Consider the following 13,995-nt stretch of genomic DNA (forward strand, 5'->3'; position numbering starts at 1 on the left):
AGTATCTCACATTAAAAATTAATACCGAGTTTGACAATTGTTATGTGCTAAAATTAACAAAGATAATTTCTGTGATACTCTGCTGTTCATTTTTGCAGAAGTATTTTATTTGTGTGGTCTTTCATGGCTGTGGGAAATATGAAACAAAGCTATAAAAAAAGAAGAGGAGGAGAAATCTTTTGAGGATATTTAACCACAAGCATATTATACTTTCCTACAAAAAAAAAAAAGAATAGTGAAGCAGTGTATCTTGAATGGATCTACTCTTTGAAACATGAATATAAGTAATGAAACATATTCCAATCTTTTATATTTATACATATTGTCACAAATAATGAATTCTCCAGTATGGTTCACAGAGATGAATTCTCAGAAAAGAGACTTGCAACCACCTGAGGAAAAGAAAAATCAGATTTTTCTTATATCATAACTTTATAATGAGAAAAACAATCTGCACACCAAAAACAACCTTCTAATACCTTTGACCAAAATCAAAATCTAAAAGGGATTCTTAGAGTCAAAAATAAATTATTTTCTCAGTCTATTTATTTTTAGATGCGATTAGACAAGGGAAGTTGGGCACACTATGGAAAACCTTTTTCTTCACATTCTCAGACTCTGAAGAATAAAAACATCTGACGGGATTCAGTGACTAGGTGAGCATTGACAGTCATTAGACTTACCTTGACTTTGTGACATTTAGATGGCAAGAAAGTTGTTTGCAAGAATGTCAGAAGTTCATTCCTTATATTAGAGCCTATATTTTTTGCTGCTTCCTGTCTGTGCACTAAAAGGTGCTCAGTTTGAAAAAAAATATTTTGAGATCTCAGTATGCGCATGAAAATCTGATCAGGGTACAAACAGAGTGTGTGGCTGTGTGTGTAGTCACATCTGCACATGTGTTAATTCACATATTACCGACTAGCAAAGTAGAAAGCTTTCCATGTTTCAAACAGCTCCTTTTTGAGGGTCTTTCCTTTCTTCATCGTTTGAGGTCTTTCCTGTATTTGACACTCACCACTGCCAAATCCTTAGCTAGAACTTCTGTTCAGCATAAACTTCGCCATCTGGCACTAGACTCCAGCAAAAGCTGTGATTGACTCCCTAACACTAATGCCTTTAATTATTCCAAAACTGAGGTCTGGAGAGGATAACTTGTGCACAGGTCTATATGGCCAAATACCTTACTTGAGCATAAGCCATCAAAAGCTATATCCTAGACAATGTCAATTTATTTAGAATTAGGAGAGACTTAATTAAAATTAAAAGCTTCAGTTCTCAAATATTTGATGCCATACCTATTTCCAGGGCCCTGGAATAAAAGTTTCTGTAAATGGAGGGAGCTACCACCAGAGCCAGGCACAAGCTGCGCTCCCAGAGTACAATAGAAGAATGGTCAAACTTTTGTGCTTGAGGTTTTTCACATTGCTTTCCTGGAAACTGGTGAACCAAAGAGTTTATTTGCCCTTTTCTCTTTTTGCCCCCTCAGTTTCCCATCTACTCACAGCTATTTTAAAAAACCCTAAAAATGTCAACATATTAATGAAACACAATTCAGTCAAAGTTTTCATGGCTTTTTTCCTTTCATATTGTTTGTCTCAGACTTCATTAGTGAGGATTATTTCAGATATTTATTTTTACGTTAAGAATGATTCACAATACGGACAGCCCTAACTATTCACATTACTCATATCTTCTTAATGACTGGATTTACTTCTTGCCTTGAAACTCCACCCATTCCCTCCTTGGCTCAGCTTGGAATGCAATTAACTATATTTCAGGCATCACAACGCTGCTTTCAGATTGAATTGTTGCATCAATCATCACACAGTAGGACCAGTTACTGCTGCAAATTCAGGATGTAGAACTATAAGTGGCATAAATGGGAGCAGAGTGGAACTGAGGTTCATTAATTAGAAAGGAGAAAAGCAGAAATAATTTTGTATCTAAATCAAGAGACCTCAAAATGAGATAAAAAATGTCAATCATGTCACTATTTCTAAGAATAAAATATTACTTATTTGTTATTAAAATGTTTTAAATAAAAGATATGTTAGAAAAGGTGTTTGATTTGCAAAATAAAAGAGAATGTTTTATTTTAGATGAAAAAAAAGAAATTGAGTGACCTTGCTCTTCACCAAGAAAATAAAAAATTATTTTTTTCTTGACACAAATGAACCTTCTGGTATTTTTTTTTCATTTTAGCCACAGAATGACAGAAAAAATAATCAGTTTGTCACATCGCTCCACGTAGAAGACTCCATACTGCTGTTTGTAAGTTTATCAAAAGCTTAGTTCTTATCCACTTTTGTAAAACATTTTGGGATCCTCAGCTCAAAGGCATTGCATAATTGCAAAGCATTACTGTGTTTATGCTGTTACCCTCAGGATATAAAACATAAGAAATTTTTGTGGCCTATGATTTCACTCCATATGCTGGTCTGCCTTAGCTATTTCTATTGTTGTTTGCAGCTGTAGGAACTGGAGCACAGTTGTATTTTTCTACAGATGAAAACTGCTAAATTTTTTACTTTGAGGGACCTTTCTCAGTTTGAGACAGCCATGTTCCTGTACACTCTTCTAGAGGCTTGTATATCAGAGCTTCTGAACAATTAGCTTAAGTTATGCTCCATAAATATTCAACAAATTTGCCCCTCCAGTAAAACCACGTTGATGATCTGCTTTCATGAGCTGTTAATCACATTCCACCCCTGCTGTGAGGGCCTCAATCGGCCTTTCAGTGCAGATACAGTTAGTTTACAGATCTGGGGGTGGAGGCTGGTGAGCAGGAGGGTCAACAAGGGGCGTTTATCCAGAAGTGGAATAGCCAACATGGATTGCATTATTCTGTGAGGAGAAGAAAGCTGCATGAACTTTGCAAGCAGTGTTTCAGTGAAGACAGGCACTAATGATCTAAACTGCAAAGGTTACCTTTGCTTTGTCCCTTCAGTAAAGAGTGTGTGCATAGAAAGCAAAAGGCCTGGGTTTTTAAATAAAATTTTAAAGCTTTTTTTCATATTTTTGGTGAAGAAATGAGACTTGCTGATTTCTCTGGGATCTGACATTGTTTTCACATAACCCATCAGGTTTAGTTAGTGGTTAAAGAAATAAAAAATGAAAATTAATTTCGTGGGCAGGAAAGAGCTGATGAAGCATGCTAGATGTATGAAGCTGGGTCACTCTGCACAATGAAGAATGATTTCTACTCAAGTGAGTTTACATGTATATTGTCAATCAGCATCAGATTTAGGTTCAAGCAGATGCTGAGCACAGGAGGGACCACAAAGTCCTTCATTCCAGCCTGCTAAGTTTTCTCATCTTCTTTCTTAAATTTTTTATCACATTTCTAAAAAGAAATGTTGCTCTCCACTTTCTGTGATTCACAGGTTCCTCTAATCTGAGGAATTGCTATACTAAGGAAAACTTTTGCTGAGGAATTATCTGATAGATTACCTACCATTATCTGTTTCAGTCTTCATGGAGAGCAATAGGGAGTCACTTTTAATTTTTTCTCTGCCTAGTAGGACCAGAGCAATTAAAGTAATAATTTCCTTAATTCTGTCTTTTCGGAGTGGTTTTCCTCTAATCAGGTCTATTGAAAAAAAATATATATCTTTGGTCTATGTGGAAAAATAATCCTACTACTTTTCCAAGCGCACTGCCACTGCCAGGCTACTGTCTCCAAACACTGTGATGCTATCTAGTGTTTGGATAAAGGATCTGTCAAATATAGTCAGCCATTTGCCAAGTAGTATTTCAAAGAATTTTGTGTCACCCATTTCATTCAAGCACAGGACAGGGACCCATGTAACTCTAGATCGGGATGAGAATACTTTTCACTGGATGTTATGACCTGTAATGAAAGCACCAGTCATTACACCTACTTTTGTTGCTTTGCCTGACTCAAAAAACTGATTTCCTGGTGGACAGCACTGCAGTGTACTGGGATGCATGTATACTGATGCTGTATACTGAACTCCGTACTGAGTTCCAGAACCACCCTGAGAGGGACAGATGCTCCTTGTAGAAGTGCCTTCCTACGCAGGAAGGTAACAAGTGGCGCTTAATACTTTCTCTGACCATGAGCTTGCTTTCCCCCTTTAACTTTCACCCATGTTCAGCTCAAAACCAAAAAATCTGCTGTGATTCAGTGAGACCCATGAAAGACTGAGCTTATCTGGGACTTAGCAGCCACTACAGGCTGTACAACAATATTTAAGTGTCTACTTAAATATGACTATGAGAAATGAGTGTCAGCCATTCAGCCAGTGTAATAAACACCTCCTTTGGTTTAGATAAATGCACTCAAACCAGTTGATTGATTTGTGAAAAATATTGTTAGGTGGCGCATTTTTATAACTGAATTTTCTGCGAAATGAAGTAACTATTTACTTAAAATGGATGGGGGAGGGGTGTTTTTAAAGTATTTGTTGAATATTTTTATTCACAGCTGCAGAAGCTTTGTTTCTATTCTGCGATAGAAGAAAACACTGCTACACAGAAACCTTTAGATATTACGAACATAATTCACCATTAATTTTCACAAAGTAGTTTGCAATGGATGCTTTAAGAAAATTATCACAAAGCAGTATTTTAACAGTTATTGCATCCAGCAAAGAATTTGGGCAAAGTGCCACAAAAGAAATACAAATAAAGTGAAAAGAAAGCACAGATATGAACTGTTTGCAGTTTTCCAATCTTCACTAATACAGTGTTTTACAAAATGTACATTCCAAGCCTACATTTGTTAAAATGCTCAATCAATTTGAAGTATTTTTCTCTGACAGTGGTTTAAGCAAATTGATTTATTTCTTTATGCTGAACCCAAATTAACAGATCATAGTTCCTACCCAGTTAATTCACTGACACCAGAAGTTCCCACTTTCAATAATGTGATTCCCTTCTGAATTCACAGCAATTCCTGTTGCCAAATGCAGCCAACAGTAACAGATATAACCAGATATAACTTCTGTATTCAGATGAATCCACTATTTTATTTATGATTTAAGGATTTGTTTGCTTGATCTAGCCAAGTTTACTTGCTTGTGGGGGTTTTTGCTTCCTTTTCCTTCCTGAAGCTCTAGGTTAGGCTAGGCACCCAAATGGAATGCTCCTTTGAATGCTCCTTAGTCTGACTGAGAGCATGAGCTGTCTTATCCTGCTCTGGGCTCCTACAGAAACAGTGCGTTCAGTAAAATACTCCTGTGATCACTGCCCTTTACTGCATTCCCTAAACTTCCTCCTCTGCGGCTTCAAAGGCAAGTCACATTCTCCCAGCAAGGCTCAGACTTGTGTTGAACACAGCAAAGCAAAAGATATGACTCCAAAGATATGGGGGGAAAAAAAGAGATATGATCTTAAAGATACAGGACAAAGGTTATGACCCCAAAAGTCCCAGCAACTTATAGGGCCAAGCTCACTCACATCAGGAGAGGGTAACTCAAGAATAGCTTCCAGTACTTGTTTTCTTTCTGGAGGGGTGAACCAATGTGTTGAGCCTCCTGGCTGATTCTGCAGCAAAGTCACACCTACAAATATTTCTTTTAAATCACTGAACTTGACTAACTTTGTAACATGAGAGTCAGCAGGTCTGGTGCATTAGTTTTAAAATACCCAGCCTGGGCAAATAGCAATGAAAAACAGATGTGTCAAAAGAGGAAAAGGTGCTCATTGCAGGTTTTGTGTAGTTTTCCAGATAATATGAATTATACATTTTTTGAGTCAGAATGGGTCTATCTGGTTCTGCAAGGGCCTACTATTCATTAAATCAGTGGTCTGTAAAGAGATTCAGCTGTGAGCACGCCCGAATCAGATTTGGTCCTGAGTTGCTCTTTTGTCAGCTTAAACCAGACTTCTTTGTAAGATTTCATCTTGGTGTGCCCCTGCTTTCTACTAAACGAAACAAAGCAGAAAATTAGGTGTCCCAGCACCTCCCAGGATGCAAGTGTTTGCTGTCTTTTTCTGATTGCATGAGACAGGTACTTACACCTGTTGCTCAGCTTGTCATTTATTCTGCTTTTATTTGGAAAGTTTCTGTTGGGGTTATACGTTGGCCTAATACGCAGGTGGGATTGTTTGTAAAACCTTGCTGGGAAAAAAGTGACTATAGTACACTATAAAAGCTCTGCTGTAAAATGATGGTACTATACTTCCTGGCAAGGTAGTGATTGTATTATAAAACCTGCATAATGATTTTCAGCCTGCTTGCATCAAGAATGCAGAATGCGAAAACATTATAGGAAGTGAGTGAAACTAGAATTTTCATTATAGCTTGCAACATTCTTTTCAAGTCCTAACTTAGCTGCCAGAAGTGTTTGCAAATTGCACTGCCTTTAGATGCTGCTATTTAAATCAATAATTTTAACATTGCCAACTTCCACACAAAATGAGTAGTGTGCAACTAAAACAAGTAAGATCATTTTTATAACTTAAAAAGAGGTATAAGCTTGAGTTCAGGTTTAGCACTCAACATGCTAAAAACAATACCAACAGTACTCAAGAACTAAGTACAAAAAAGGATGGAACTTCTGGGAATAAAAGAGCTTTTCCTTGTTGTGTTATGTTTGCTATGTACAGATGGCAATGCTTTTGAGAACACTCACGTCTCGTTTGATATCCAATACATTTGTGTCTGTAGAGGGATTTTTGTATATATTATCAACGTACTTTGTATTTAAGAGACACCTTTCTGAACTCAACTCTACCTAATAATATCTCTCAAGAGATTTTAATTGAGGGATGATTATGCTTTTTGTACATACAGATTATATCTTCTAATAGCTATTGAAATTAAATAAAATTGACATTTAATTTCTAAAATCTCCCATTTATTTGCTGGTGGAATAGTTTTTCTTTCTTACACTAAAAAAGGCTGCTGTTTTGTCTGTTATAGGCACTAAAACTGTCAGTGTGGTGAAAACTGCACTGTGTTGGAGCTTCACTGAGCATCTTTTACTCTATTTTCATTTTTGTCAGCTGCAACATAAGGCTGTGAGTCTTTTTCAGCTCTGAAAAATATACAATATTGCGTTCAACACTCATTGTGACTAAACAACTTTTTTCAGCTTAGGATAATTAGATTATTGTAACACAGTAATATTGTATTGTCTAAGAATGACTTATTTTTCTAAGCTGTGTTTTTTTTTCACTTATTGATGAAATACTTCTGATATTTCTGCAGATGCATTGAGGAAAAAAAACCTATCATACTCCAAGCAGTTTATCTTCTCTGGACCTCTAAAAATCCTTTTTGCAGCATGTAGAACTCTTTCTTATGTGTAGAACACAGTTCATATTGGAAGTAGAAGCAATTGCAAAGAAATATTTCTATTTTTTCTCTATCATTGTTGAAGTTTTTGATATCATAGAAAGGGGTTTTAGATTTTAGCAATGTAAAGAGGTATTTTATTTCCTCTTGCTTGTTTCTACGCTGCCACTTTTAGTGGCTCTTAAAATATTCATGATTCCCACAGAAAATGCAAACTGTAAGAGGGACAATTTTCTGATTGCTTAATCACATGAACTAGACAAACACTTAGATTGTATCAATTCTTCAAGCAAGTCACCGTTATAATTAAAGTAGCAGCTCTCATTTTTTAGGATTTTAAGTCTTCTTATAGATTACCATTTGAAAACTCCCATTCTCAAAGGCCAATTAAATTGCACTATTACTGCATTTCACAGCTAAATAATACCACAGCTAATGTAAAACTGCTTCTGAAGACCTCAAAAGGTGCCTTTAAAGCAAAGATTCAGTGCCTAAACACGTTTCCTCAGAAAAAACTTCTGCCTTCAGGCAAAGAAATGTATATCTGTGGCAGTAATGAAGGAACTGCATATATTACATACCACGTAGCAAGTTACTTTATTAGTTACTTTATGAATACTTTCTTTTAATGTAATTTCTTTTTTAAACTTCATTTAAAGTTCATGCAACTTAATTTTATGCACAAATCTTGATTTTCTTGTTGTTGTTGGTTTTTTGTTTGCTTTTGTGGGTTTGGGTTGTTTTTTATGGTTTTGTTGGTTTGTTTTTTGGTTTTCATTGTTCTAAAACTAAAATCATACTGCTGGTTTATCAAAAGGTGAGATTTCTTTTTTGTTAAAAATTTATAGAATAGCCTTGGAATTCAAGATTTGGGATATCTGCTTTTCTCTTTAGTTTCCTATTCATAAAACTTAAACTGAATCATCACTTACAACTGGAAAATAACACGGCCTAAAACATAACTCATGGGTCAATGTTGAAGAGTAATGTAGAAGAGTTTTTTGCAAAAAGATACAAGACCTAAATAAGCATTAGGTGCAGTTCTCAAAGAAAAGCTGACATTGATTTTCCTTTTGGTTCTCTTTTACTGCCTACCTGCAGTAACCTATTACAAATTTTTGATTAAATAAACTGGTGGTGACCTTTGGCACACGTCACATTGTCATGGTTTATTGCAGCTCAATGGAAACAGTTCACAGGCACAGCTCCTAGGAATGGTTATCCCAGCTCCTGCTGGGAAAGTTCTGGGGTACATTACGCCCCTAAGGCTGCACAGCCATCAGCTGTGCACTGTGACCTACTGCAAATCACCAACAGGTTCCTCCTCTCTTCACACCCCTCTTTTCTGCCTATGCTTCAACTTTCCTCCCTGCACTCTTCCCAGTCCTGAATCCAATTCTGGTCACACTTGTGTTAGTTCTTGCATCCTCTGCACACCTGCTTGGAAAAGTGTACTAACACCACATCCAACTGTCCACATTCTCAATAGCTCTGTTATCCCAAAATCCTGGCTGCTTTGATATTCTGCATTCAGAATCACAGCCAATCAGATAAAAATTGTAGTGTTTGTATTTTTTCAGGATGATTCACAGGGACACTATGGGTGTGAAATTTCACTTCAAGAAAAAGAAATTTTCACTTTTATTCCTTTTTGAAGGTTATGTCATTAAAGAGCTCAAGATTCTTAAGGAGTAGAACTAGCTAAACTTAAGAACAGACAAGATTGAAGAAAATTTCTCTGTGATATAATTTCAGAGTAGTCCAATTTTCATGACACTAGAGTTTTTTCTCATACCACATTTTTTCTGCTAGCAGTTTTTTTCCTTAAGTTTTATACTTATCACAGCTGAATCATATTTAACATAGCTGAATCAGAATCTCGGGTATGGGGGAAGTGATCACGATCCTAGAAAAGGCTATGAACCTCCATAGCATGTAACATGCTACAGACTCATAAAAGGCATCTGCTGCCAGTCAGTTTTTTAAAGCCTGACTCACAAATACCCTAATATTCAATCAATATTACTGACAGTCTGAAACAGATTTTTTTTTAATCCTAGTGTACTGCAAAATACTGTTCTAGCCTCTTTTTCTCCTTCATCTCATCTATTGCACTTCTGCTCTTAATCCCATTCTTCCTTTTATTTTTTTTACTTTCAAAACATATTTTCTGTGTTAAACTTATTCTTTTTTGTATCTGCTCCAATTTTCACCTTCCCTCTATTTCCCCTTCCTCTTCCTATATTTCTTTTAAGAGTTACCTTAGTTAGCTATCAGACAACACCACTTCTCCCAACAGCATTACCTCTGCTACACTAAGATTGAACCACTTTCAAAGCAAGCAGTCTTCTTTTTGATAATCCTTGACATGTACCTTATAAATCTTACTCATTCCTATGGAAATTTCCCAGAGTTTTGACCAAACAATTGCATTTAATACATAAATGCTTTATAATCAAATAATCCATCATTTAGTTACAGCCTGTCTCAAAATACAGAATTTTCTTCATCAGTTGGAGTTAGTAGGTATTTTTTTTTTCCAGACAAACATTTAGACTACCAGTTTCCACCTTCCCTGTATCCAAGCTAATTCCTCTCAAAAGCAGGTATTCAAAGCAGTGACCTCTTGGGTGGGAAATACATTATATTGTTCTGCAGAAGAATGCCTGTTCAGTAAGAAAGACTTCAACCTCTTAGCTGTCAAGGGCTGCCCTGCCTCCTATCAGATCATACTCTCAAGAATTTGCTGTGTTTCACCACACGGAGATCTACTATCTACTTCTCCACTGGGTCTTCCCACCTAAATTAATTACCAAAGAAACAAAAATAAAAACCATATTCACAAAACAAGTGAAAAGCTACAATTTGGTCTAATCTTTTTCCCTGCATGGTTTATATTGCAGGCATCTCTCCCCATCTTCCAAACTGTCCTCTGTTGAGGAAAAATCAATGGTCCCAAGTGCTTGCACAGGCATCTCAAGTCCTTCATGAGTGTACTACTCACAGAAAGGTTCTGCATCTTGAAAGACAAATGTGCATCATTAATCAAAAAATGTTTGCTTTGGCTAAATAAGATTGCAAATGATAATTCAACCTGCAGAGTACATGATGGGTTGATTTGTAGAGCACATAAACTGACAGGGCACTCATCAGTAAGTGAGGAAACAGAGATTCACATCACTGCTCCAACTTAGCCACCTCAAAAGTCCTGAACAGGCTGCAAAATCTTTCATTTTGTACCTGAAAGGTACACAGAAAAAGCGATTTCCCCACTTCATGTGAGAATTGGGTCAAGACATCAAGCCATTACAATGCACACACTTGCTGCAGTGCTTTATAGACATCATAGCTCTCCATTGCATTTAGGAAAGCTTGTATTCAAGATACATATTTGGGAACAATGACATTCAGATGGATTTTTAGTTTTCTGAAGCATCCTTAATAATAGGTACATATTACTATCAGTGGCATTTGATTACTCTTTATTTGTTTTTCTTCATAAAACAGCATTTTGAAAAGGCTTGGTTTCTATGCAATATTTCATATACATACATTTCACTAAAATATGTATTTTGACAAATGCATAATTTGCTGCAACTGCCTAAAAATATCTTCCATGCTGAAAAATCTTTCATTTTAATATATTCCTGATAGTTCTTTATGGGCTTATTATTACAAAGTATTGTTATAAAGTATTACAGCCTCCTGTCTTTCTTTTTTTTCATACTTGGGATTTTTTATTCAACTTTAATATTCCTCTAAGTGCAGAATTATTATTTTTTTTTTAATTAGGGGACACACCACTAGATACTATAATAAAAGTAATATGTATTTACAGCTGAAAAGTGGTGCTCACCAAAGTGTAAAAACATCATCACAGACAGTCCCTGTTCTCAGTAGTTTTCCTCAGGCAGGTCAGATAAACACAAAAAAAAGAGAGTATGACATGCAAGTAGACCAGCCATCACACTATTAGTTTCAACATGGTTCATAAGGAATGCAGACATACATATGCAGTCAGTTGTAAGAACTGAGGTTTACTGCAGAGAGAAAAAGCTAAGTAGAAGGAAATGTAAACACAGGGAAGTGAACAGAGAAGGCAAAGACAGAAGTGACAGGCATAAGGAGGGGAGAAGGGTAGGACAAATTACCAGTCCCTTGGTGACCAGAAAAACTAACAAAAGACCAATCCATAAAGATTCCCAGAGATCTGATGCATTTCCTACAGGCATAGTAGTAATAGTAGTATTTCATCTGATGTAGGAAATCCTCATTCAGTCAAACAGCATCCTTTATGTACATATGCACTTTCCTTCTTGGCTTGAGAGATTACACAAACTACACACAGATGGTAACAGAATGCTTAAACAGCAGCAGCCTGGGAGCAGGGCTGTTGAAACTCCTCTCTAGTACAAACAACATATTGCCAAGCAATGCCAAGGCGATGCAGCACAATTCTGGGACCTGGCTGGACTCTTTGACCCCTGTCCTAATGATTCTAGCTGCTTGGATACCACAAAAAGATGTTGCCCTTGGTAGCTATCTGGAGAAGCACGGGAGAATCCGGGAGATTTGTTCCACCTGCCCCATTCCATCTCAGAGGAAGAGGTTTACTGGCAGTGAGCCATTACCTGGCCTTTGTCAATCCCAGATAAGTCTGTGACTTAAAGACACAAGCTTTTCTCTTTCTCAAATCCTGCATCAGCTTTTGGCTGTACCCAGGCAGCTGGCTTTCAGACTTTAATGCTCTTAAAAGACATCTGTTTTCTAGGGTTTATTTAGTTCAGTAGAAGTTTTGTTGGTTTTATATTGATACCAAGTAGAGCTCCCTGGGACACCTTTCATGTTGTGAGACAGTAATTTGTATTTGCAACTGCTGCTTACTGCTGTGCAGAGATCAATATCTGCTGTATTTTGCCCTCTTATTTCACAAAATATGAGTTTAGAATGCAATCTTTTATTACATATTCCTCATAACAAATCAATGTTCCTATGTAATATCAGTCTTCCTTATTCATCCCAAGTAGATTTTATCACTACTTTTCTCTCTGTTTCTTCTAATTTAGACTATTATTATCCTAAATTCTGGGATAGCATTTAGCTTCTCCAGCACCTTTCACAGAACATTTGTAATTCATAAAGGACAGAAGCCACAAATACAAATTTGGGTCTGTATCCTGAACTTAAACTATCAAGAGTTTTTGTTGATAAATTTTTCCACTGATAAGAGTAGATCCACGTTATTTTGGTTAGCCTTTCTGGGGCACCTTGGGTGATATTCCTCTCACCTAACTTCAGGCATTGAAATGTTATTTTACTGTATTCCTTCCTTGTGGAACTAAGTAGAGGAACTGCACTTTGGAGGCACTAATCTCTCTCAAATGACTCGACTCATAAACAACACTGACTTTACATGCTGATTCAACCACATAAAATTATTTGCGATGATCTACTAGATCACAAATATAGAACTTGTATAATTGTTACCCACTTGATGGATGGATTAGTTGAGATTAATCACACTACTAGAATCTACTAGTGAATTCTACTACAACTAATAGACCATCAATACAGAATATACATATAAGCCTTACTCATTTGATGGAAAGATTCTCCATAGATGCTTTGCCAAGCAAAACAAAAACAAACAAACAAACAAAAAAAGTCCTGCAATAAGACAGCAAAAAGTCTCTTGATTAAGTCAGTTTTGTCAGTGAAGTTTCTTGCCATAAAATTTGAACAGCACAATGTGATGTCTTTCACAGAATGGCTGCATCATCTAGTTGGCATAGGAAGACTTTTAGAGAGGAAAATATTTCAAGGAAGATGAAGAGAATTGCAAAAATATATTCCCTTTACACATGTGCATGTTTGGCACATTTTTGGTATTTTTGTTTTTTTGAACAAGCATGCTTGTTCGAAAAGCTATTTTCTCAGCCTCATGATAAGTAAAATAATGTATATAATTACACATTAGAAGCAAAGAAAGGTTTCAATTGATTTAATTTATTTATATCTCTCTTAATCCTATTTCATCCATTCAGTTTTATCACATTTCAGTCTCTGCTGCAGTCTGTTATCACTCCAGCCCTGAACCTCCCACTGTCTGGTTATACCCACTGTAGTCTTTTTATTTCTGGCACTTAGCTGATCCTATCCTTCAAAAGTTTTATTCCTCACAGAATGTAATCTGACCACTTAACTTTTATATATCTGTTCCTTTACTCCACTGTCTCTTTTTACCAGGATATTGAATATCTTATGTTTGCCTCTTCACTTTGACTATATGCTTCTTGCTTTCTGTGGACTGAAGTAAGTTCAAGGCAGACAAATAACCAGTAATTTATGTACCATTTTCAGTGTTTGCTTCAGACATGGTATTATCTGATAACAAATAGAGTGACATTTATTGGGGTTTTTTATTCACAGGTTTTTCTGTCATCTCATGGAGATAGCTGTCTTCATGACAGAGTAGTAACTTGTCACTATATCATCCCAGGATTCAATATCAAAGCCTTGCAGGAATCAGCTTTCAGAGCAGGCTGAATCTGATGTCAGGAACATTTTGATAGGTCACAGATTACTTCATCTAACCTGATGCTGCTAGTGGCAAGCTCAAAATGAGACTGTGCTACACCCTCCTGAATAGTCACACTGTGTGCACAAAACCTTTGTCCTTTTCACTTGCAAACATCAGAACACCCTGCAGAAAAAAAAAAACAAAACAA

This window comes from Melozone crissalis, unplaced genomic scaffold (genome assembly GCF_028551555.1).
Source record: "Melozone crissalis strain CALT ecotype California unplaced genomic scaffold, PUWL_Pcris_2 ptg000006l_1, whole genome shotgun sequence".
Lineage (NCBI taxonomy): Eukaryota > Metazoa > Chordata > Aves > Passeriformes > Passerellidae > Melozone > Melozone crissalis.